Source organism: Heterocephalus glaber, unplaced genomic scaffold (genome assembly GCF_053883595.1).
Source record: "Heterocephalus glaber isolate CG9 unplaced genomic scaffold, H.glaber_assembly_v1.0 deba00001472, whole genome shotgun sequence".
Lineage (NCBI taxonomy): Eukaryota > Metazoa > Chordata > Mammalia > Rodentia > Bathyergidae > Heterocephalus > Heterocephalus glaber.
The window spans coordinates 95,317,428-95,345,222 of NW_028258315.1; the positions used below are offsets into that span (position 1 = coordinate 95,317,428).

At 39.3% G+C, this 27,795-nt stretch overlaps 1 protein-coding gene and 1 pseudogene across 2 annotated transcripts in view; both read right to left on the bottom strand.

Annotated features, from left to right (window-relative positions):
- LOC147826494 (large ribosomal subunit protein uL10 pseudogene) overlaps positions 1-27,789 on the bottom strand; it is a 407,831-nt pseudogene extending 380,042 nt beyond the window's left edge. The window contains exon 1 of the transcript XR_015439203.1: positions 98-27,789. The product of XR_015439203.1 is annotated as a large ribosomal subunit protein uL10 pseudogene (transcript). The remainder of the gene's footprint in view (positions 1-97) is intronic.
- Fhit (fragile histidine triad diadenosine triphosphatase) overlaps positions 1-27,795 on the bottom strand; it is a 1,393,700-nt gene that overhangs the window by 1,357,306 nt on the left and 8,599 nt on the right. The window lies entirely within an intron of this gene.

Below are 27,795 nucleotides of genomic sequence, written 5' to 3' on the forward strand. Positions count from 1 at the left end.
ACACACACCACATACCACAGAGTCTTGAGCACAATTTTATCTTCACAACCTGAGAGCAGTTGTTTTATTTAGACAACTTGGTGGAGGACTCACTCACAATCTCACTGCCAGTCTTCCTGGTCATCTGAACATCAAGGACGTGAACTGAAGTATTTTGATTCCAAACCCAAGGCCTTTCTCTCTATTACTCTTGGCCTATGCTTTTGTTTGTCCATTTCCATGGAAACAAACACTCACCAGACACACTTTGAGAGTTAAAAAAAAAAAAAGCCTGACATTCTTTTGAGTGTTTCTTGGACCCTGGCGCATGGATCTTTTGATTGTCTTTCCTTATAAAGTTCATATTTAAAGGGGCATGCCATATTTTTTAACTCTATTAGTAGTAATTGGCACTTTCTGCTATATGTTTGCTTGTTAAACAGATATTTCATGCGGACTGAATCTGTTTGAAACCACCCTTCTGAAGACTAATTCCTGTGTTATCTATTCTCCTCTGCTTGTAAAATATGGCCATTTTCATAAATTGCTCTGGCTGGTCTGGCACCAAGTATTCATAAAGCACCTACCCTTGCAGGCACTGTGTGAGGCCCTGGGCACACAGCATGCAGTAAGCCAGTCATGGCACTTGTTGTCCGGAAAGACTGGAGTCCAGAGCCAATAATAAATAACAAATAAGAGGAAGCAGGTGAGGATTCTGGTATCATCATGGAGCATCACCGGGGAAAATAATGACAAAGTAGTGACCAACACACTCTGTGAGGGCTGGAGAAGCCCAGCAGAGCCACTTCAGACACAGTGGTCAGTAGTTAGTCCACCTCTCTTTCCAGCAAAAAATACAAAAGTCTATCTTGAGACAGAAGGCCTCATGTGAAAACCCAATGGGAGGAAAGGTGAGCTGACAGAGTTCCTGAGCAGGGTAGGATTAACCTTAGAGGTCAATCCAAAGTTTTTCTTGAGCATACTTGTCATATAAATATATTTTATGTTCCTATCTCTATTAAATATAATGTATACTAAATTTAACATAAATATGAAAGTTAGATGCCATTTATAAAAACTCAATTCATAACAAAATGAAACAGCTAATGTCAAAAACCTGTATCACACATAAATTTAAAGAAATAAGGTACTAAAAGGTAGAAAGGAACAGAGAGAGAGAGGAGAAATCATTATTCGGTGCTTTATTATGGCCCAAGCATGGAACTACGAGTTTTAGCACAATTTCCTCAGTCCACAACCCAAGTCCATGTTTAGGTACCATCTTATATGCCCAAGATCTCTTCAGTTGGAAACTGACAGATCACAACATGAAAATCTGATCTACATCCTGCCCATTCTGTAAAGCACACCTAGGCCCACAGGCAACGTCAAACAGACACCTTTTTATATAGCTACAAACTAAAAATGTAAAAGTTATATAGAAATCAAATGTCAATGTCCATAAATATACCATCAGTGGAACACAGCCAGTTACCTATCGTCTACGGCTGCATTCACTCTACAAGGTGGAGTTCAGGAATTGTGAAAGAATCCATAGGGACCCAAAGCTAAAAACATTTACTGTCTGGCTTTTTCAAAACACGTTTGCTAAGCCCTCAGGTCAAAAAAAGGAGCCACAGAAATAAAAGTAACAAACATGCTTGGAAATGTCAATTCAAATATGAGCAACAAAAACATATGCAAATAATGATTATTAAATGCCCAGGAAATACTTTACATAATGGCAGTTAACCAGAGGGACTACTTTTTCAGTTCCACACTGAAGTATCCTTTTTCTGGCGCTATCTCTGGAGAAGACCTAAGTCAATCTCCTGACACTGCCTTAAGCATGTCAAGTTGGGCCATGCTGCCTTCCAGCTGGCATTCTCAGAACGGAGGCCACACAATGTCTCAACTCCTGCATTCCCTGGCTTGACTGACTGGCTGCTGAATAGTATGGATTTTGTTCCAGGCATGGTTTCAAACTGTTTTTGTCTATTTCCCACTATACGGTCTTCTCTGTGTTTTGGTTCAAATGAATATGTTCAGTTGTGAAAATGAATTCTGTAAACAGCCTGTTCTGAGTGGATAGTTGACTCACACCATGAAGTTCAAATTTTCCAGGACAGGGAAAAACAGATCTTTTTCTTTTCAGTCTCTGGCTACAAGGTTGAAGGCTAAAGGCTATGTATTATAAAATGTTCCTAGTTTTTCTAGTATGGTATGGGCGAATACATAATATGTTGATCTCTATGTGTTCTTTACTATTTATTTATATATGGGGCCAGGGATTTAGCTCAGTGGTTTCGCCGCCTGCTGCACAAGCGCAAGGACCTGAGTTCAATCCCTGGTACCAAAAAAACCAAAAATTATTAGATCATTTTGTACTTTTCAAAGGTGAATTTCAAGTCAATACTTAGGGCACATACCTATGTCAAAGATGGCCTTCACCTTGTAGGAAAAAAATATTCCATTGTAATGGAAAACTCCAGATTACCTATAGCACACCCTTTCCTGCAGTGTGACTTTCGCCTTGCTCACTGTCTACGAGCTATTTTACACCACTTGTAAGTTGTAGGTAACTGACAAAAACATACACATGCTGTCCTGACAGGTAGTAACTTTAATTGACATTCTTCCCACTGTGGAAAAACCAGTTCTATCTCAATTTGCAACTCAACATTTCTTTACTTCATACAAATTTATGCTGTTTGACTTTTCCTTTAAGCCAGTTATAACATCTGCTTGGTTCTCTCAAGTCATATAAGGAAAATAAAAAGTATTTAGCACATAGTCACTTATGTATCTTATATGACTCATGATTTTACCACATTCTAAAAATTATCTTTCAATGACCTAAAAGTTTGGTAAGAATCATATTTATTTAAAGTTCTAATTTTGAAAACTTTAAATTTTGAGTGATATTTATCTTTAATATGTATTTATTATAATATTAGTTTAAATCATGCAAAAAAAATGAAATGTGAGAAATAAACATTTTTCCCTGTTTTAATACTTTTTAAATGATACAAGTCAATAACTGTATAGAGGCAAGAAAGAGATGTTAAAAAATTATTCTGACACTTGTTAAAATGATAAGGAAGACTGTACTGAGGACTATTGCAATAGAGGTTCTGCAAGAAGGACAAGAGATCAGGTTCAACTCCAAATGCAACACATATAACTGAGATTTCTTGCCAATGTTGCAGCAAATAAGGGGATCAGTGGATAGAAAATTACTGAGAGGAGTAGGGGAATTCTTGCTAACTTAATCCTAACAGGATTTTTGCTAAAGGTAGACCATAAACTTGGACAGAAAAGATGTAGGGAGGAATTTAATTGATATCAAGGGTGATCAGATATCGACTATCAGAATTCTTGCTAAAACTGGATTAGGCAGGCCAAAAACTAGAGTAGAGGTACCACAATAAAGGTGAATGAATACCCAGTAGAGAAGAGGGTTCAGAGCACCCCAATTGAATTTTGGTCAAAGAATCTTTGTCATAAGGAACAGCAAACTTATTAGAGGACAATAACACAATTTTTAACAATCATTGTTCTCAAAGAATTTACAGTTTAATGATGAAGGACAAAAATAAGTCACCACAGCTTAGCTTAACTTAGTTTCAATTTGCAATCAAAATCTCATTCCCAAAATGAGAAGTTGAAAGTTGTTTCAAACTATATAATCTAATTAGAAACTAAAAAATTATCTGGCAATATGCCTCCTAAACTGGTTACTCAAAATATATCCTAGGGCCAGGGATTTAGCTCAGTGGTTTCACCGCCTGCTGCGCAAGCGCAAGGACCCGAGTTCGATCCCCGATACCAAAAAAAATATATATATATATATGTTCTAGCAACCCAGGTATACCCTAGGAAACTCTTGGTGATGCAGACTCGCAGCCCCACCTACTAAATCAGAGTTTGCATTGTACCAAGACACCTCAGTCCTGCTGCATAATAAAGTTGGAGAAACACCGACCTAGATGTCTGAGATAATTAACCATCCCTAGAACTGTCAACACATTCCTTCAATTACCCCACTTTTTGTACAACTAAATATAATGGTTTCTTCTGAGAAAAATAACATGCAAGACAGAAATTGTATTGTCACACAAGGAAGCAGGCTGCATTTTTATCCTGGTGGGGAGGGGGACAAAAGTTTCATACTGATCGCTGAGTCTTGTGAAGGAAGTCGAAGTCATGGGGAAAGGGGAGAGAGTGTGCAGAAACTGGAATCCTGTGGAGCCATAAAATTCTATCACCAAAGGATTGAAAACAACTCAATTATACCTACAGTGTACACACTTAACACAGTAATGGTTAAATAATGACACAAGCATACAAGAAAATACAATGAAGCTATTAAAAACAAGGTCTTCTAGGGCCAGGGATTTAGCTCAGTGGTTCCGCTGCCTGCCTCGAAAGCACAAGGACCCAAGTTCAATCCCTGGTACCAAAAAAAAAAAAAAAAAAAAAAACACAAGGTCATCTTTAGTGCACAAATACAGGATGGTCTCCAAGATAAACTTAGCTTATATATACAATGGGAGGATTGAGATGGCAGACAGAGTAGAAGGCAGGAGCAAATCACAGTTTCTCTGGGATCTGGAATTAAGATACCTGGAAAACAACTTAGTCAGACTATCAGAGCTCTAGAAATCAAGAAAGAACCAACAGGAAAGCTAACTATCATGGAGAAACAAAGACAATGCACAGAAAAGAACAAAACAGTCTGGAACACTAACTCCAGCTCCCAGGGAGGGGGACCTGACCCTATAAATACAAGGTAAGCCCAGAGAGGACCATCCTCCCAGTGACAAACAATGGGCAGACCTGTAGCACTAGACTCAAGAAAAGCCCTCAGTTATTGTGGGCTGCAAATGTAGTGTGGGGTTTCACTTTGAAAGTTATTCCCCCTATTTGGCAGGATAGTGTTGGAGAAGAAATCCATTTGCAGCATCCATTACATTTAGGAGTGATATAGTTAGGAGCCATTTTCAGAAGGGGTTTGTTGTTTAAGACTGAGCTACTGTAGGAATCAATAGTCACAGAACAACCACACTTCAGGGTCTCTGGGGTGACCCTATCACGGTGTGTGGGTGGGAAACAGCTACAGAGACAGTCACAGATCGGAGAGAGCCAGTTACAGAAACCCTGAGAAGTTTAAGCAGTGAGCATCCGATTTTGGACATAGGGACCAAAAATATATGTTGCACAAAAGACAGCCTCTTTAACAAATGGTGCTGGAAAAAATGGATATCCATTTGTAGAAGATTGAAACTAGATCCCTCTATCTCACTTTGTACAAAAATTGATTCAAAATGGGTCAAAAAACTATGTGTAAGACCTGAAATTTTGAAACTGGTAAAAGAAAACAGAAGAGAAATACTTGAAGCCATAGGTACAAGCAAAGACTTTCTGAATAGGACTCCAATAGCACAGGAAATAGCAGCAACAATCAACAAATGGGACTGAATCAAATTAAAACATTTCTTCATTAAAAAAAAAACAATAAAGACACCTTACAAAGTTGGTGAAAAATCTTTGCCATCACTTCTTGGCCTTTTGGCTAAGATCAAGCGTAACAATCTTTGCCAGCTACTGTTCGGACAGTGGATTAAAATCTAGAAAAATAGAAGTAACTCTAAAAACCTACCATCAAAACATCAAATCTTAATCAATGAATACATGGGCAAATGAGCTGAACAGATCCTTCTCAAAAGAAGTACAAATAGCCATAAGTATATAAAAACAATGTTCAACATCTTTAGTCATTAGGGAAATGCAAATCAAAACTACGCTGACATCCCATCTCACTGCAGTCAGAATGGCTATGAAGAATACAAAAGCAATAAATAGTGGTGAGAGACAGGGTAAAAGGAACCTTTCTATACTGCTGTTGGAAATATGACTTTATACAGCCACTATGGAAATCTATATTAAGGTTCCTCAAAGTATTAAAAACAAAGCTACCATACTAGCCAGTTCTACCACTCTGTGGTATACATTTGGCTCTCCCTAACACATGGAATCTAAAAAAGATGACAAGAAAATAGAAGGAAGATGATAAGAGGAAGAGTAAGGAGAAGCAAGAGGGCTGCATTGGGGGTGGATTCAATGAAAACAGATGCACATATGCAAAATGTTAATTGCTAAAGACATGCCAAAATGATATTGTTTTGAATGTTAGAAGGTTAAACAAAACTTACTGTAAAAAATACAGTAAAGACAAATACAGTAAAGACCAAACAAAATACAGGTACACCTAAGTATTGCCTGTGGTGGTAGAGGCCACTCCTCCTAACACCTTTCCTCTAGGAAACCATAAGGAATTTTCTTTTTGCTGTACTTGATTAAAGGGTGCTCCAAAGGAAAAAATCTCTTTTTAAAAACCTCAATCAGTCATATTTTGATTTGTTTTGACAACTTTGACAATTCTGTAATCCATCCATCACTCCAAAAGGTGCTTGCTAATTTCCTTGCTAATAATTGTGTTTGCCTAAAGACTAAAAACGACCTCAGTATGTGTGTGTCTGTCTGTCAGTATGTATGTCTATGTATCTGTGTTTTTTCTAAAGATGTGGAATACTTATTTTTGTTATAATGTCTCTGATATCTTTGGTGGTAGAAAGTTCAAAGTATCACCAATGGGTGACAATTCACTGTATTTCATAGAATATATGCATACATAGTCCATTATACCTCTGGGATTTATTTGCAGAACATAGTACACATTTCCCAGCGAACTTTCAGTGAAAGAAAGTTTCACAGGAAAAAATACAAATTTCCTACTGCTCTACCCTGTGAGGACCTAAAGATACTACTGGCCATAAACAGGGAAATTGAAGGATAAATGTAATCCTTTAAAGTTGGCTCTTTAAGCAGGAGGCCTGGCACCCAGCCAGGCTCAGGAGAAGCAGCTTTATGCACACAGCCTAACAGCAGCCCTAATCTCCAGACTCCGTTCCTCCTCACCTAAAGCCCAGGGCCCCTGAGCCATCAGCCACCTGTCCCTTCTAACTTGTCATCCCATGTGTCATATACTCAGGGCCCTCTGAAGTGCTCTGGACTCTCACTGTGCGATTGCTTTATTTAAGCAAAGAGCAATCAGAAAAGAACTCTTCTTATGAATCATGACCTGCAGTAGCTGAGAACTTATGTGAGGACCCCATGATACTCACATAAGGTTGACAGGGATGAGGGGAGTATCTACTAGAGGTTGGATGCAGAAGAATGGCCAGAGGAGTCATAGGTGCTAGAAAAGGTACCAACTTACATCTTACCCCGCTAACACATGGAGTCAGTCTCCACATCTCTTTATGCTTTCTGTTCTGCTTTGGGAACATTAAAAATAGATTAGAAAACTCGAGGTCTTGTGACACATACAAAATACACATCCACTGATTACAGTGACTCTAAAATAAGTATAAGCAACAACGCTTACAGAGTCTCAAAAGAACCACCATGAAAAAACAATTATACCATAATCCCAAAGAAAGAAACAATTACAGATGTAATTTATATGAACAAATACAATCATTTTAAATAAATAGACATGTTATTAAATACAGATCATCAGGAAAAGATTTAGAAAGCTGCATGATTCATCTACACTGGCAAATTTTATCTACTCAAAGTGCATTCTGGGGAAGGGGTGGCTCACAATTCCACCTGTAACACCCTGAGTGTTGGTTAACTTCCCAATACACTACAGTACTTGATTTCGCAGGTATTTACTATCAGAAGTGAGTTTTCACATGCTATAGCCATGCCAAACTTTGTTTTCAGTTATTAGGACACTGTTGCATCTTTAAATCCTTTCTACTCGTTAATTTTAGATTATTTGCACATATTTCTCAGGCTATTCTGACATTTTAAATGCCTTGAAAATGTGTCTATATAAATGAAATTAGCTATTTAGATGTCACCACGCATTTCTATGTACCTATTTGCAATGAGTTGATTATGAAAGCACTGATTCCCAGATCTGACCTTCTAGATCATTAAAGGTAGGAGTCAGGCACTCGGGCTCCAGTCTTGGTGGAAAACACTACAGAATGTTGAGGAAAACATAAAACTTTGTTTTACTATGTTTGCATGTCCTCATTTGTTAAATGACAAGAAGATGTGAATCCCAATGGGGCTGTTGTGAAACTTACATACAAGGTTGAGAAAAGAATAAAGAACATGATATTGTGAGAGGTATTAGGAAGAAAATCAAAGCCAGTAATGCATATAAAAACCTTACAGTCTGTCAAATAAACACATAATAAATCAAAACTAAAAATAAACAACAAATAATAATTAAATGTAATTCAAATAATGTCGACCAAATCCTCCCTTAAACACTTGATGGTATCCATCCTTCTCCCTGAAGGCAGGTTGACCCCTTCAACAAAGTCACCAAATGGAGCTCTAGGAAATTTTTCATTAAGTAATGAACACATGACCTGTACCATCAACTCAACTTGATCTTACAATATAAGAGCTATCATGTGAATGATGAGGTCCCCTCCAAAATTCATGTTGAAACTTAAACCCTAATGCGATGGTATTAAGAGGTGTGCTCTTTGGGAGGTGATTAAGTCATGAGAGCACAGCCCTCATGAATTGGATTAGCGCACTTAGGTAACAGGTCCAGGTTGCTTTCCTAACCATTCTACCAGGTGAAGACGCAGCATTTTTCCCCTTAAAAGCATGCAGCAATAAAGTGCCATTCTTGGAAGCAGAGAGCAATCTCACCAGGTAGGAATCCAGCAACACCTTGATGTTGGTTGTCTCAGCATTCAGAACAATGAGAAACCAAATTCTACTGCTTATAAATGAGCTAGTCTCTAGTATTTCGTTATAGAAGCATAGACAGACTAAAAATACAGGTAACTACTCAAAATTGCCTAATTAGTTGTTGGGTATTTTTTTCTTTTCCTTCCCTCCAGTATTGGGGTTTGAAGGAATTCTACCACCATGCTATAGCCAGTGCTTCCCCTAATCTTTTTTCATTTTGAGACAGGAGCTTGCTAAATTGTCCGTGCTCTCCTCAAACTGGTGATCCTCCTGCTATAGCCTTTTTTTTTTCTGGTACCAGAAACTGAACTCAGGACCTTGCACTTTCGAGGCAGGTAGCAGCACCACTGAGCTAAATCCCCAGCCCTACTACAGCCTCTTGAGTAGCAGGGACTACAGGCATGAAACACCATACCCAGCTACTAGTAGCTTTTAATACCCCTTGGAATTGCATAGAGTGGTAGCCCAGATCTCTTCTCATTTTCTGCATTGGTTTGCTTCCCCATTAGTAGGATAAAATTCCCAACACCCACAAGGGGAGAGATTTATTCTGGTTCACAGTTCCAGAGATTTCAGAGCACAGTTAGGTGGCTATGAGGCAGAAACATCATGATGGAAGGGCATGAAAGAGGAAAGCTGCTTGACTCGAGGCATGAGGGAGGCAAAGAACAGGGGAAGAGCCAGAGAGGAAGAGGCCCAGGATCAGATACAGTCCTCAAGGTCATGCTCCTGGGACCTCATCCTCTAGCTAGGCCCCTGCTCCTAACAGCCCATTCAGCTATGAGCTAAGTGTCCTAGCAGTCCGATCACCTCTCCAGGAGTCCCTTAAGTCATGACGAGAATCAAGATTAACTGGCACATTTTCCTACAGAAAATCATAATAGAAAAATACCAATATCTCAGAATGTTCAACAAAGCTGTGATAAATGTTTAGAGAACTGCTGAATGTAAGGAATCAAAAGGCTGACCTGGGGGGTAAGAAAAAGGCTGACCTGGGTTTCAGGTTTCTCTAGGTCAGCAGTGGCAAACCTATGGCACGCACATTATTTTTCTTTTAAGACAAAATATGTTAATGTAGTAGTTCTTTTTGTTCTAAACTAAAACCTCGTATTCAGGTTTAATTGCAGTGTTGGCACTTTGTGATAAGTAAGTGAGTTTTGGACTGCAGTTTGGGCGCCTGTGTCTAAAAGGTTCACCAACGTTACTCTAGGTTATATGCATGGCGAAGAACGAAAACACTCACCTGCAGAGCTATTTCCAGACTTTGAGTCATGAAAGCTCACGGTGTTAGGCAATTGATATGCTTGGGTCTATTAAATGTCTGTCTAACAGAAGAGCAACTCATGCCCTACTGATGGTAGCCAAGTGCTGCAATCCTTGTATTCCAAAGATACCATAAAGATTTACCTGTTTAGTGTTGCTCTTCCATCAGGAAGCTTACTATGTGAGACAAAGAAATCAACACCTGAGGAAACAGATCTCTAGAAAATGTCAATGCCTCTTCTGTTTAGTAACATTTTTTTTCTAGAACAGTTCATTGTTATATTCTAGATATTTACTTACTGTTATTGACATATAATAGTTATACATATTTACAGGTATACTGTGGTACTTTGATATAAGAATATAAAATCTTATGATGAAATCAAGGCAATTAGCTCCTCCATTTCCTTACACATTTATTACTTCTTTGTGTTGTGACCCTTCAAACTTTTCTACTTCTTTATAAAATATATAATAAATCATGGCAAAAAACAGTCACCATACTGTGCTGTAGAACACTAAGCTTATTCTTCCTGTGGAACTGTTATTTTGCTACCCAATATCGAACCTCCCTTTCTCCTCCCTCCCTTATTAAGACATTTTCTCATGGATCTTGCATTACAGTGACTTAATCTTAAAGGCAACATATCCTGAAATTATTCTATTTTTGGAGAACTATCTTTAAAGATTCGTATTTTATAAAGCTTTATTTTTTCAGTTCACTTAGAAAGCTGTAATACTACCTCGAGGCTGGCTGGAAACTATATTTTACATGTTATTCCAAATAAACGTCTTCTTCGGCTTTCCAGCTATTACTAACCAGCTACCTTGTCACTGACCGAGCAGCATGTCTGCATAGGCAGGGAAGAATTGGCACGATGCCGAAGAAGCTTAAATACCAGGGCCTCCTCCGTGGGACTGGGGAGCACTGAGCACGCTTACGAGCCAGTGCTCTCAGTGGGATGAGAAGCTGCCGTCAGCATTTCTGGTAGACAGATCTTCAAAGATAGGCAACCAAATCAGTTAACCAAATCACTGAAATAAATACTTACCATTGTTTCAAATTTTACATTCATAACTTTTTATTATTTGTGTTAAAGACCTCCAAATTGTATGCCCTTTTGACACTATACCCTGACTATAGCTTGACACAAAAGCAGTTGTATAATACGATTTCTTTAGTTTATACCCCACTGGTTAAGTTTTCAATACATAAGGAAATTCCTGGTCTTTAAAAATAAATTGGGGGATGAAAAGTGATTTCAAGTGTGTATCTAAAATTTCTGATTTGGTTACATATTTTCCAATACCAAAATATAAAATGAGATAAAACCTGCACAACTTTTGGCCTCTCTGGCATTTCTCCCCACTCATTTAAAACTTTCAGATGGGTGGGACATCCGGATTCTGAGAAGTGTGTATCACTATCATTCCCCACAATAGCAGGTCTAAGTTGATTTTTCTTGTTTAGTGAACATAAAAAACAAATATTTTTCACATGACTGGTAAGTGTGCTTTTAACAAAGCAACCCCAGACAAAAATTATTAGGAAACAGATCAGTGGCCCCAATGGTCTCTAAAGCAATGTAACTAAGTAGTCCAACATTATATTTGTCAAAAAATTCTGACAACCTAATAACCAGATTGTCATCAGATACACATTGAAAAATGATACTGTGTTTGTTCCAACATTTAAAATACCACCACTTTCTGAGGGATTTGGCTCTGTAAAAAATTATTTTAAAATATTTCAAGCATGCATTTAGTGGCCTAGATAGTGTTAAAGTGAGTATATTCCACCTAAGGAAATTTTGTTCTAACTTAAAGTTTAAGAAAGAATTCTTAGGACTATCTGCTTGATATATGAAAGGGAACGCTAATAACAATGTAACTTATATTTAGCAAGCATTTACACTGTGCCCAGCACTGTGCCCATCAACTGTGTTATAGTGGAGTCCTAACAACCACTACTGAGAGGTACTACTGCTATCTTCATTTCTAAAGGAAAGAAGGAGGTTTATCCAGCCAAGGAACCCACTTGCACACCCAACAGACACCAGCCCTAAGTTCTGAGCCACAGCAATGTGGTGTTGAGAAGATGGGGTTTAATTTGGTTTTGATGGGGGTCTGTGGTGGGGTGTTCTTTGTGAGAAAACCATTACATATTAGGCCTTTGGGAGATGGTAATCTACTGTGTAGTTTGACCTGTACGACAAATTCTATGTACACTGCAACACGAAAAGAAAAAAATGTTCTAATTATACATTATTCACACAGTTATGCAATTAAATATAAAAAGAAAAATTAAGATATGGCCTTAGGTTCAAAAATACTCTACCTTCCATTTAATTAATCAATTATATGAAAGTATCCACTAACCTGTACAAGAATAAACCTCAGGGTATACATTTCTAAGATGAACTTTGGAACATTAATATCCAGAAATGTTATATTTTCTTCCCTTGGGATATAAATGAGTTATTCAGTATAAGTCACTGTCAAATTTACACATATAAATTGTGTGGCTGAACCAATCAGTAATAATTAAATGATACAAAAATTTGGGGGAATTGTTTTCCCAAAACACATGAAAATACTTCAGATTACTAAAATGCCCAGTCACCAAATCCAACCTTACATTTGCAAGGCATTTTAAAGTTTCCAAAGTATTTTCCCAACCTATAATTTTATTTGAAATCCATGAGTCTATATTGTTTCTTAAACACAAGAAAATCTTCCACATGTCACAATTATAATGTTGAACAAAAGACATCACATACATAGAGGTCCCTACTGTATGATTCTTTTTACTACATAAAATTCAAAAACATGCTCTCTGGGCTCAGACCATGGTCTTAGCAACACTGCCAAACACACCAAGAAGGCAGGAATTGTTGGTAAGTAAAGGGCTGGCAATAGCAACTCCCTCTGTAAAATGGTAAAGAAAGCTGAACTCAGGCAGCATACCAAGTACACATGCTCCTATAAAACCAAAATGAAGGGATGAGCCATGGGGATTTGGCACTGTGGTTTTTGCATGCAAACAGCAGCTGTGCTGCCGGGGCTACACTTCCGCTTCAGTGTCAGTCAAGTTCACCATAGGAACACTGAAGGGCGAGAAAGACCAGCACAAGCTCCGCCATTTCTCCCATCGCTAGCCTGTAACAAATAGGTTAAGGAACAAAATCGCCGTGGTTTGTTTGCTACGTTTACCCTACTCCAGTGTTTTTCCCAGTAGTCAAAAGATATGATAAATCACTATTGTTTATAAATCACACTTAATTTTTTAATGTTTCTAGTTAATTCAATATTTATTAATTGGGTGTTATGATTTATATTACTTTACTATGGTGACATCAAAAGACAATTAATTGAAAATTGAAGTCCTAACTTGTATTGAAAAACACGGTGAGATAAGTTACTGTAATCTAGTCTTTGCCTAGTGGTCATATACAGGAACATGAACCTCATAGGTTATTTACATGTCTTAGCTTTTTATAAGCCTTTTCTTGACGGTTTGACATTTTGGAGATACATTAGAACAAAGTTTGTAAAGTTTAGTTTTTAAACTACAGTTAATATTTTTAATGTTTCAAAAAGTATAGAATATATTAAAAGATAAAGGATATTCATATACCAACAAAATTCAAAGCCATGGCAAAACAAATCTGTGATTTGGAGTCAGGAGAGTGGTGGCCTGGACCAGAAGCAGGGTAGTAAATGGAAGACAGCATGAGAATGACAGGTACTGTATCTCATTATAAAGCTGGTTTTTTGGAAGCTAGCATTATCTTGATTCCAAATCAGACAAGGACCCAGCTGAAAAAGAGAACTATAGGCCAATCTCTTGAATGAACATAGACACAAAAATCCTCAACAAGATACGGGCAAACAGAATGCAATAAATCATCAAAAAATAACACATGACCAAGTAGGCTTTATCCCGGTGATGCAAACATGGTTCAACACACACAAACAAATAAATGTAATATATCACATAAACAGAAGCAAGGACAAAAATCACATGATCATCAAAACAGATGCAGAAAAAGTCCTTAACAAAATCCAGCATCCATTCATGATAAAAATACTGAAGAAAATAGGAACAGAAAGACCTTATATCAATCTTATTGGGAGCAATTCTTCATAATTTTTGGAAAAAACCATTTCACAATTAAAATTATGATTCCCTAGTGCCAACAACATATTAAATGGGAGAAAGACTTAAAGCTTTCACTCTAAAATCAGGAATGAGATAAGGATATGCATTATCACCACTCCTGTTCAATATTCTACTCAAAACATTAGCCAGAGCAATTAGGCAAGAGAAAGAAATAAAAAGAGTATGTATAGGAAAGAAGCAGCCAAATTATCATTATTCTCTGCATGGAAGGCTTAAAAAATTCTACCAAAAGACGCCTACAATTAATAACCAAACTCAGTAATGCAACAGGATACAAAATCAGCACACAAAAATCAATAGCGTTCCCATACACCAATAATGAACTCAACAAGAAAGAAATCAGGAAAACAATCCCATTCATAATAGCATCAAGAAAAATTAAATACTTAGGAATTAACACAACAAACGCAGTGAAAGACCTCTATGATGAAAACTACAGCACTGTGAAAGAAGGAGATCAAAGAGGACATCAGAAAGTGGAAAAATATCCCCTATTCTTGAATAGGCAGAAGCAATATTGTCAAAATGGCCATACTTCCAAAACTGATATATGTACAAATTTAATGCAATCAAATCAAAATACCAACAGCATTCATCACAAAACTAGAGAAATCAATCCTAAAATTCATATGGAACTAGACAAGACCCAGAAAAGCAAAAGCAGTTGTAGGCAACAAGAGCTAAGCAGAGGGCATCAAAATCTGGACTTCAAGTTATATTATGAAGCTACAGTGATAAAAAATGTTTTTAAAAAACAGCATGGTATGTTATAAAAACAGACATGTGGGTCAAAGGAATAGGATACAAGATACAGAAATAACCTCAGGCACTTTCAGCCATCTGATCTTTGACAGAAGGCCTAAAAACATACACGGGAAGAAAGATAGCTGCTTTAACAAACAGTGCTGGGAAAATTGGCTATCCACATGCAGAACTTTGAATCTAGACCCCATCTCTCACCAAACTCTCACTAAACTAAAATCAAAATGGATCAAAGATATAAATGTTAAAGCACAAACAATCTGCTGGAAGATGAAATAGGTAAAATGCTTGAAGACATACACACAGGCAAGGACTTTCTCAACAGAATCCCAATGGCACAAGAAATAACATCAAGAATCAACAAATGGGGTCATATCAAAGTAAAAAGCTCCTGCACAGCAAATAAAACAACCAACAGAGTGAAGAAACAAGCTACAGAATGGGAAAAAATTTAACAGCTATAAATTCCAGAAAATTGTTGCTAGAACATAGGTATCTGATGGCTCAGTGAATGATTTAGAGCAAGATGGTGAACTTTCATACTAATAACTCATTAACAAATCCACTTAAAATGTAGACACTTGTTAGGTTTTTTTGTTGTTGTTTGTTTGTTTATTTGTTTTGGTACCGGGGATTAAACTCTGGTCCTTGGGCTTGTAAACCAGGCAGTGGAACCAATAAGCTAAATCTCTGGCCCAATAATTGTTTTTAAAAAACACCAAATACTCATTAGGTTCATTCTGCTTTTTATGTTTTTTTTCTTTTCCTTTTTGTTTTTTTTTGGTACCAGGGAGCGAACTCAGGACCTTGCACTTGCAAGGCAGGCAGCAGCACCACTGAGCTAAATCCCCGGCCCACATTCATTCTCCTTTACAAAAAATCAGAAGATAACATATTAAATAGATTTACATTTGCATCTTCTCAATAATCAATCCATTAAATAGTAAATTAAACCTAGTTTTGTTTTTAATGCATGAGAAATATGAAGACAATGAAAGTCCTACATCATTTTCTCTTCTCTACTCCCAGTGTTTTGGGAGCACCAGCCTGAACCATGCTTTGTACACTTGCCAAGACTAAATACCAAGGTTATAGTTGTCTGTATGTTATGATTTAGATATTAACAGGCCATGTTTTGAACCCTTGGTAGCTTTCTAATGACACAATCTTTAGAAGGTGAGGCCCAAGGGAAAGAATTTAGGTTATTAGCAGCATGCCCTTGAAGGGAATACTGGAACCCTTGCCTCTTCTACTCTCTCTCTTTCTTTGCTTCCTAACCATCATGAGGTGAGCAGCCTCCTGCACCACATTCCCATTAAGATCCCAAACGCAACAGGGCCAAGTGACCATGGACTGAAACCTCTGAAAACATGAGTCAAAGTAAAATCTTTCCTCCTTTTAACTTGATTTTCTCAGGTATTTTGTAACAAACAATAGAATGCTGATTTACACACTGTATAAAACTCAAGACTATTTTAAGAATTAATTTGGTCCAAAATGATATATCAGTTGATTTGACTGCCCCACTTCTATTTATTAGACCCTAGGAACTCTTGGGCAGAGACCTTATCAATGATGCTAACAGCTGTTTGCCAGCATTGAGCAGAGGAAAGTGCTTAGTGAATGATTTGCTGTACCAGTCAACCTTGATGAGCAGAGGGAGACAGTCAACAGCAGTTAGCATTTTAGGTCTGAGTTCCTTTAAGTTACCAATGTAAAACTTTTATAAGACAGATGCATTTCAAGAAAGTTTATCTCCACCATTTTTCTACTGAAAAAAATAAAACAAATTCACAGGTTTGTTTTTCCTCACTCATTTAAAGTAAGAAAAGTATTCTTAAATTAAAATGATATTTTTAGCTTGACAAATCATCTTCTAGGGACAGAGTAGCCTAAATTAATTTTTTTTTGTAGAAAAATGAATCCCCCCCAACTAGACAAAAACCCAACAAGTAATGATATGGTATGGCTGTAATAGTAACATTACAGATGAATGAGAAATAGAAAAAGTATCTCTCACTCATCAACTATCAAGAGGCTACAGCAAATAAAGAAATACTGTGAAAATGCCAGCACCTGTCTCTATAACAATGAAAAATTACTTTTGTAGCAATAACCTTGCTGGGAAAAGATGTGACAACAGGCCTTAAGGAACAGATGTTCTTTCTCATACTTGTAGGAAGCACCCAACCAAATATATTGTAGGACTGGGGAGAAAATCACCTAGAATCACAGGGCTGAAGTCATCCCAGGATACCACCTTGCCTGCCATGTGCTTAATTCCACCACGCTGCTCTGATAGTCCCTGGTCTGCCTGATGACACGCCCACTCAAAGACAAAAAACTCTACCAAGTAGTCCAAGTACTCTCATGCCAGTGAGCCCCAGAAGCCTACCACATCAGACCCACCTGAAGCTGCAGCTGCTTGTTTTCTTTCCTACCCTACTGAGTATTTTTCATTAAAAAAAACCCAATTTTTGACAATTTTTATCCTTTAGAAAAATTGTTCAGTAATAGATTTAGGTGCTACTTTTGGTACATAAAATAAATATTCTATTTATTCTATCTTCCTGTAATTATCAGTTAGTTGATGTTGCTATTCCCTGTGACTGCTATAGATGCCATGTCTACATACTATAACATTAGGTCATGTTCATTTTTTTTAATGAAAAAAAAGCTTTGTGGCTACCTGCCTCATAGTTATACAAAACTGGATCCTATGAAGGAAGAATTCCTTTCCCTACAGCGTAAAAATTACGAAAAAAGGCTGGTGTGACAAGAGTCATGTGTAACTAGGTGACAATCATTACAGCAAAGTAGGTAGTCATCTATGAATAAGATTTTTGGAGTGTTCTCCCCACCCTTAGCAATTAAATGTCCTACTTCTAAGATAAGCAATACTTCCCAGCTAAAGACAAAGAATGGCATGCATGTATACCCAGATAAAATAATATAATTGTCCCAAAACCTCATGATTTTTATACCTGTTAACCAAAGTTCTATTATGAATACAGTATTTTTCTTCAAATCAATTCAATTTTTCTGATCTAAATTAACTTTTTGAAGGAGACAATTTTATATTGACATTCTAAACATCCAATGTCACTTGTATAAACATTGTATATAACATATCACTTGCCATAAAAAGGAAACTTGAAAAAATTTAATGTGACTAACCAAAAATATATTCTTTCATCTCATCTCATGTGCCACATAGAACACTGTAATAAATTATTGGTATTAAGTGCACACTACAGAGTAAATGAGTAATGTAAGTATGCACTGCAACATTTTACCCCTTTATGTGTAATTATTGTGTCGTATAGATAGAGACAGACACAGACATAGATATCTCCCCTGTCCCCTAACAAGGATAAAGGGTGAAGGATCACCACAAGAGGTAGACAGGAAACTGAGAACCTGCAGGAGCGTGTGTTAAGTCTGAATGCTGGGAGCAAAGTGAGGGGTGGGTAGATTAGATGCTACAGCAATGAGAAGTAAAGGTACGAAAGGGCAGATTATGCACCACTTCACAGTTATTTATATCTGGGGCTGTCCCTAAATATGTGTCCTAGAGGAAGTCCTCTCTACTGTTTGGCTTGAAGGTCCTTCATCTACTTCTCTGCGCCAACCCTTTTGGACATACATGTCTGAGCTCACAAATTAGCCATCACAAAAAAATGGCATGCTGTTAATAGGTCTCTTCATTGTAGCTGACAGCGCAGAACAAATGTCAGTTCCTTCGCTGAGACAAAATTTCTGGAATGTTAACTGGGGTTCCCAATGGGAGATGACACAATACCTAGAGGTTACTCCAAGAACTCACTACATGTACCACAAAGTGCCACATGTTCTAGCTCCTTCTGGCCATCCTTCTCAACAGTCCGATCCTCAATTCTCCAATCAACTCTACTGCTCCTAACACCTCCACTCTCAATCAAACAGGTGCCTCGTTCACAGAAAAAACTGAGTGAAGCCGAAGGAACCAACGTGAATGAATGGGTGGGGGATGGATAAAAACAGATCAACTGTACAGAAAGGGGCACTTGCATGCCTATGGCATGTCCCCAATTTATCCCAACTACATCCAAAGTTATCGAGAGACACCACATGAATCCATTTGTACTCCTGGCCTTTTTCAAAGAAATGACAGATTCTTCTCCCTTTGTCCTGTCTGGACAGAGATCGGCTGCACTCTCAGAGCGCCTCCTTCTTGCAAGCTGTGCAATCGGGGATAATTTACCTAAGCTCTCTGAATGTTCATTCTTTGCATGTTAAGAGTGAAGAGTGGTATCTGCCCCATGATCCGTGATAAAGATCAAATGAAGAAAGCTCAAGAAAAGTGATTAACTTCCACATAGCCAAAAGCATATCAGGAGTCAAAAAGCCTGGCTACACTTTTGGAAACAGACCACAATGCCATAATAAATATTAAAGAAACAATGGTCCATGTTGTTACAGTGCAACGCCCACATGCTGTCATTCTGCTGCCCAGTATCTTCCCCGTTTCCAGCATCAGCCAGGGGCACTAACAGTCACCATGAACATCATGTGCAGGTATGTCCATAAACACACCTCGACAAATGAAGATGACCACAATTTACTGCCATTTTGAAGGCCCCTGCATTTTTCCCTTCCTTCTCACTCTGAATCTCCTGTACTCGTAATCCCCGTGGAGATCCCCTCATTTCTAAATCAGAAGGATGAGCACCTGCAGCCACAGGAGGGGAAATTTGAGACCTGATGCCTGTAATATTTTTCAGATAGAAAATACTCCCCCAATGCTTCTACCCAGGAGACAGTAAACTACTCTGACATCCCAGCTGTTGCCCCTTCAAGCAGATTCACATGCTTCTCAGCTAACACCCACCCTGGGCAGGCATCTACTCATGTTTACAGTTATTCATCATGATTGTCTATAACAATGCCTTTGGTGTTAAAGCAAATGGCCCTAAAGACCTCTAGTCTAAGAGAGCTGGAAGATACAGACATACATTAAATGAGACATATGCAGGAAAATTGCAGCACCTTCTATAAGATCAAGAGACTGATCCAGACCTGCTAGAGAGCTCTCCAGAGCGCCAGTATGGGATAGCTCACCACAAGGGGACCTGGAACCAAAATCTGAGATGCGTCAGGGTCAGAAAGATTCACAGAATAGCTTCTGTGAGTATCTGCACACGAATATTCTAGCAAGGAAAAATACTTTTTTGCAAGAGAATCATTGAACCAAAAGGACAAGCATGCAATCTAAGTGTAAGGGCAACTTCCCAACCTTCTGAGCTAATGCACTTCTACTGTGACTCCACATACCTCTCAGTGAAAGAATCCATCCAAAAAGCTCAAAAGGAGAAAATGCCTTTCTCCATCTGCAATCATCTACACGTAGAGTCATGGGCAAAGGGAACAGATAATGGCCTCAAGAGGTAGTCTCCAGCCCTCCAAATTCCCTCTAATGAACACCCTGTGTACAGACAGGGGGACTTACATTTCCTCAAAAGGCATTAGCCATAGTCACATAATTGGAAGCGAATCTCAGAACCTTAGAAAGAGGAGCCCATTTCCCCATTGACACAGGTTTATTGAAAAATCAACCCATGGCTCTAAGGGAAATGAGAAAACACAACCAGTGATTTCTAGCATGCCATCCAATCTTCATTTTTGTGATCCTTCAATTCTCAGTTCAAGTATAAACAGACTTTTCTCCCTGAAGTAGGCAAAGGATTAAGCAGGCAGGACATTTTCTGAGTTCTGTGCAGCATATGTTCACAAGCTTTCCTTTTGTAGCATTTATAGATTCATCCTGGAGTAGGGTAAGATGGAGCAAAGCAATTTGGCCTGCCTGCATCTACTTTATCCAGAGAAGCAAGCTCAGACTGCAGGGGCCACCCAAACCTGAGCCGCAAAGAAGCTTCTAGGAACCCTGAAGGGCTGCTGATTATCTTCCTAACAGGGATGCTCAAGCTGAGCCTTCCCTCTTGCGAAACAGTAAATGAACTTCATTCAAATTATCCTCAGGGAAGTGGTGGCCAAACAGACAAGTGATCATTATCACACATGCTTAATTTCTGACCAAGTTCTGTAATCACCTTGCTCTTCTGGAAACCAGTCGGGCAGTCTACACTGGGACACAGACCTGGGTCCGCATTCCAATCCCATTCTGCCTAAAGATCACTTAGGGCAGCACATGTGCTTTTCTAATCTGTACAACTGCTCCTACAGGCGATATCCACACCATAGGGCACGGTGCAGTACACAGTGATGATGTATTAGAATTTTCAACATTTGGAATATGTTAACTGGAAGAAGCAGTAGGTACCACTCTTCTTTAAAAAAAAAAAAATCTACTTGAAAACTAAATAGGGAAAAAAACCGAAAACACCATAGTTCAGTGATGGCAAACCTTTTAGAGCTTTCAATGATAACAAAAAGCCCACTTCAGCACAAGTGCCAGAGGTTCGCCACCACTGCAGCATAGCTGATCATCTGTAAACGTTAGGCTTAGGAACAATTTATACTTTGTCTTCTTTTGCGGATCTTGTTTCCAAATATTCTGAAATGGAAATGCACTAATTTTGTAATAGGAAAAAAGTAATTATGAGATTTAAAGATATAAAATGGAACTTGCAAAAAGACTTTTTCATATGCAAAACAAAGAAGCATTTCCATTAAAACAAAATAACTCAACCCCAAGAAAGACCTACATCACACCTTACATTCAGCTCTGATAATATCACCATCACTACTTCTTAACTCCCTGCTATATGCAGTATGTATAGTATCAGTATTCAACTACATAATCCAGGTGATAACTAAGCCATTTAAGTCATCGGGACTCTGTAAGTATTATTAAGGATGGAGAACCTGAAAAGCAGCATTTAACAGGGTTGTTAATCCATCTGCTTGCCCTATATTCCACCTTTCTGGAAAACTGCTCCCAAGCCTGCCAAGTAGGATTAAGCAGCGTTAAGCAGGTAGCCAGCCAGATGGACCCTGTGCCTAGGCCACAGCTAATTCCAGCAAGGGTGGGCACAGAACTTTCATCAGTCCATTCTGGTTCTTCTCTCTAGGAAAAGGGAATTGGAGTGCAGGAACTCCAGTCAGTTCTATCAGGCCCTTGAATAGGGCAAAGGAAGCTGCAGGGATAGCCAAGTTGCATTATATATGCTGAGAAAAATAGATAAGCCAGTCTGGAAAGAGAAAGGATGAGACAGTCAACTGTTCTTTAGGATGGAGACAGTGATAGACAGCACATAGAACATATGTTTATCTATTTACCTGTGTCACTCCTATTAGTTTTTTGGTCTTTGTTTTTTTGGTACCGGGCATCAAACTCGGGTCCTTGAGCTTGCAAGGCAGGCTGCAGAACCACTGAGCTAAACCCCTGGCTCTACTCCTATTAGTTTTTAAGGACCAACCACTTCCTAACCCAAAGCCTCAGGACGCTTGCTGTCCAATGCACCTTCAGATCAGTAAACCACAGTCAGGCATTATAGCACATACCTATAATACTGGTACTTTGTGAGGCTGAGGCAGGAGAATCAAAATTCAAGTCCTGCCTGGGCAACTCAGTAAAGCCCTGTCAATCACTCAATCAATCAATTGAGAAGGCTAGGGATGTAGTCAGTGCAAAGGCCTTGAGTTCAATCCCCAGTTCTAGTTCCACAGGGGTAAAAAAACCAATAAGCTGTGCCGTGGCATTAGAGTAAGTCACATCATCTTACTGTTCTTTTGCTTGATTTCTTAAAAAGAAATTATTCTTAAAATATAGTTGCAATGCACAAAATTAGGAACCCTCTTCCCTTACTCAGTACAAACTGATTCCCTCCTTGAAAGTTTTTTTTTTTGAAGAGAATTATGCCTTCATTCCTTGTTTTGCCAATCAGGCAGACTGTAGTTTGCTTTTTGGTGATCAATAAAGGGGACCAAATCCCATATCTTCATCGGACTCCTCTCACTCTTCCTTGGCTTCACCCTCGGCTGGGGCAGCCACAGCAGCAGGGGCAGCGGTGGTAGCAGCAGTGCAGGGGCAGCAGCCACAAATGCAGATGGATCAGCCAAGAAGGCCTTGACCTTTTCAGCAAGTGGGAAGGTGTAATATGTTTCCACAGACAAGGCCAGGTCCCACTTGTACCCACTGATGACAGAATAGGGCACTGATGCAAAAGTTGGGAAAGCAATCTGCAGACAAACACTGGCAACATTGCAGACACCCTCCAAAAAGCGAGAATGCAGAGCTTCCTCTGTAATGTCAAGTACTTCCTGTAGATGCTGCCATTGTCAAACACCTGCTGAATGACCAGCCCAAAGGAGAATGGGGAGATGTTCAACATGTTCTGGAGTGCGGCTTCGCTGGCTCCCACTTTGTCTCCAGTCTTAATCAGCCATGCATCACTCAGGACTTCAATGGTGGTCCTGGAGATTTTGGCGGTGAGGCCCAGAGCCTGGAAAAAGGAGGTCTTCCCAGGTCCCAGACCAGTCTTCTGGGCTCGCACAGTGATTTCACATGGTCCAATGGCACCAGCACAGGCAGCAGCTGGCACCTTATTGGCCAGCAGCACATCCCTGATCTCAGTAAGGTCCTCCTTGGTGAACACAAAGCCCACATTCCCTTGGATATGAGGCAACAGTTTCTCCAGAGCTGGGTTATTTTCCAGATGCCCTCAGATGGCCTTGCGCATCATGGTGTTCTTGCTCATCAGCAGCACAGCCTTCCCTCGGAGGGACATGCAGATCTGCTGCATCTGCTTGGAGCCCACATTGTCTGTTCCCACAATGAAGCACTTTGGAGTTGGACAATCTTAACGAAGTAGTTAGATTTCCAGGTCACCCTGTCTTCCTTGGGCATCACGGCGGTGTGTCAGGGATTGCCACACAGGGTTTAAAGATGATGTCACTCTCACGAGAACGCCTGGGACCTTGATACTTTTTTAGACCTCAGATTCAAGGTCATTAACACAGAAAAGCCTTCTCCAAGCACTCCAAACTAAGAGGCCTGCCCTGCTTCACCTACCCGTATCTCCTAGGTAGAGGTTAGCATAACTTCTAACTATGCTTTGGTTGTCTGCTAGTTGCAATCTGTCTCCCTCCCTGGGGTGAAAATCACTAGCTCACACCTCAATCCTCACACCTCACATAGTACACTCCTGGCACATTACAGAAGGTGAATAGAGTTGAATGCATCAGTCCACTGAGTACATAATCATTCACCGATATACTCAAAATAAGTACTAAGGGCTTAAAGATATGCAAGATTCAGTCTCTTCTGGCAAGGAACCAATGATTCAAAGAAGGACATAGATACACATGCAAAGACAGGAAGCATCCATGCAGCAGACGCTGCTGAGGGCCTCACAGCAGCTGCCCTCTTCCACCTGACAGGTAAAGCTCTGTGATGGTGAATTTTATGTATCAGGCTGCCTGGCATAGATGCCACATTAAACACTCTCTGGGTGCGTCTGTGAGAGTGTTTCTGAATTCATGCAAGTGCACTTGAATCCGTGAACTTAGCAAAGTAGCGTGGCCTCTCCAATGCAGGTGGGCATCATCTGATTCATAGCAAGCCTGAGAAGAACAAAACAGAAGGAAGGAGGAGGATGTGCTCTTTTTTTTTTTTCCCCTTTGCTGGGGATCGAACTCAGGACCTTGCGCTTGTGGGGCAGGCAACAGAAACACTGAGCTAAATCCCCAGCCCAGGAGGATGTGTTCTGTTTTCTGCCTCACTGTTTTGTGCTGGGACCTATCATCTCACCTTCTTTCATCCTCAGACTGCCATTCACACTGTGGTTCCGCTGGTTCTCAGGCCTTTGAACTTGTACTGAATCCAAGCCCACCTTTCCTAGGTCTACAGCGTGCAGATGACAATGGGACTCCATGGCCTCCACAGTTACATAAGCCAATTCCCATAATAAATAAACAAATAAGTTACCTATCAGTTCTGTTTCTCTAGAGAATCCTAACACAAGCCCCAATTTTACTGGCATGTTCTCACTCCACAAACCTATGTAGCCATGGAAGATAAAAATATCCAGGATGAGGTATAAATTCTTAATACTTTAAAATACAGAAAGGTACAGCTTTTCATATATCCACCCCTTTAGGTAACAGAGCAGCTTAGCCGGGTTAGCCAGAGGCAGAAAATCATACCCACCCCAACACACTCATACCCCACAAGCCACCTCCAGCTGTGGACAGCCACTTCTCTTTAACTACTGTGCCGGCCAAATCTTATTTTCTGTATGTGCCACAGCAATAATAAAGTTAGAAAGCACCAAAGTATCACTTGGGGCAATCTATTCTATATACCAGTGTCTGATGTAAGAAGGCCTAAGTGAGTGCAATCAGCCAAACGAGGTCTGAAGAGACATTTGCTGGGAGGTTCCAGAGAAGGTCCCTTGCTTTTAAACAGGACACACAAGAATGAGTCTTCTGATAGCAAATGCCACCATGTCTGCATGTGGCTCCAAAAATAAAGCAGCCATCTTAGAACCAGGAAAAGAACCAGCCAAGAACTAAGTCAACATGCTGAAGCTGCCAGAAGAAAAGGAGCAAGATACGCAACTTTGATGATATTGCTGAGCCACTGAACCAAACAAACCTATAGCTATGCACCCCAGAAGGTCTCCTTTCTTGAGATAATTCATTTTCCCTATTCTGATGGGCTTTATTTTGTGAATTTTCAAATGTAAATTGGTAGAGCAATTCACAAGATAATTGACAGTACTTAGCAACCTGTCACCAGTTTAGCATTCAAAATCCTCTCCCTGCTGCACAGTGACAACCATCAAAGGCACCCCGGTGGGTCCCCAGTTGCTTGACACCAGGGAAAAGTGGATTTTAGTAGGATTCCAGATCTTCAGAGCCAGGATTCTGAATGTAAAGCCTTGTTATCAATCATGACATCTAAGAGGCTCAGCAGGTATACATGGAGAGGGTGGGAAGCTTTTTTCTTTTAATTCCCTTGTTTTTTAAACTATTTTGAGTTGAGTTTTTGATTATTTGCAGCCAAAAGGATCTCAAGTGATAAATCTATCTTCACATAATTAGCAGCAAATTTATGTGATCTCCTTTGAGCAAAGACTCAGGAGAAAATGATGCAGAGATTCATAATTTTGCCAACATTCCCCAAAAGCTTTAGATGATGGATCTTAAGTGAACCCCCTCCCAAAAAAAGACAACTGAGATGCCAGATAAAAAGATTTATCATGCGATCATTTTACATGCAGCATGAGAATAATAAAACATCCTATGAGTGGGGAAGTATCACCTGTTCTCAGTGTTAACTTAGGGGCAGTATAATTTTAAAATGCCAATTCATACTTTACATTTTCCTTCCTGCATATGCTTTTCCCTTTCTCATTTCAAGAACTTCATTAGATTGTATCTTGCCTTTTTCTCAGGCATATTCCAAAAGCAGAAGGTACTAGAATGCAATTTCTAACTCCCCCTCCCAAAATCCTGTCCCCATTAAGGACTTTTCCCCTAGAATCTAAATTCATGGAAAGGAATGTACTAGACACCAGCAGAAAGGACAAAAAAGATGTTTGTACTGTTTTGCTTTGCTTAAAATTGTTCTGTTTCCTCTAACTTCTTTAGGTAGACAGTTGCAGTACAATGAAAAATAGATTCTCCTACTATTGAGGAAAAAGTAGAGGTGTTCCAGTTCCTTAAAGTAGTAGAGGTTGGCATTTGCTTCCTGGTAGAACTCTAGGGGATGACAGAACCTTTGACAGGTTGGTGGCAGGGTGCTGGGAACATGAACACCGGGGCCTTGAAATCACAGTGTAGATTTCAATCTCCTTTGAATAGATACAACAAAGCTTCACAGCACTAGATGGACACGGGCCTTGCAAAGTGACTGGTGTGGACTGAAGATCAGACGGCCTTTTCTGAATGAACCGTGCTATGGCAGACCTGCAACACTTTAACATCAATGACCCTACGTGAGTAGAAAACCCAAGCACCACTAAGAAAAAAATCCCAAAATTCAGTGGAAAAAAAATGTAACCAAGTACATACACATTCATGATTAAAATTCACACATGTAGGTCCAGGGATTTAGCTCAGTGGTTCCACCACCTGTCTCGCAAGTGCAAGGTCCCGAGTTTGATCCCCAGTACCAAAAACAAAACAAAAAAACAAAAAATTCACACATGTAGCTGAGTACAGCAGCCTAAATCTATAACCCCAGCTACTGCAGAGGCTGAGGTAGCAGGATTGAGTTGGGGGCCAGCCTGGGCAACTTAGCAAGATCCTGTCTCAAATAAAAATAAGTAAATACTTTTAAATTCATGCATGCAATATTCAAAACATTTTTTTCAAGGCACGCAGCGGAACCACTGAGCTAAATCCCTGGCCCCAAAACATTTTTTTCAAAATGAAACCCTTAAATCAGAATGCAAACTCAGCATGTTTTCAGTTGGTTTGACATATCTTGAACCCCTAAAGGGCAGCACATTGATAGGCTGAGCTCCTTTTAGTTATTCAATATAATCATTCCTGAAAATTCTGCCACTTCATAAAAGGAAAAGTAACTGTAAAACTGAAAATTCCAGAGCCGATGAACATTATTAAATGTTTTTAAAACATTCAAAGAAAAGGCCCTAATAGATTGCTTTAATTTTCATTCTCTCCAATGTCATGCCCACTTATGAGAAACTACTTGATTCTCCTCCATGTGCTGAGAAATAATGAAGACTGAATATAAAGAAGTGTGCTGTATGCATGGCACTTTAAATAGCTGAGATTCCCAAATAATACAAAAGCATTTTCAAGTCACACATGGGATGTGAAGGGAAATATTCTCTAATAATACTTAC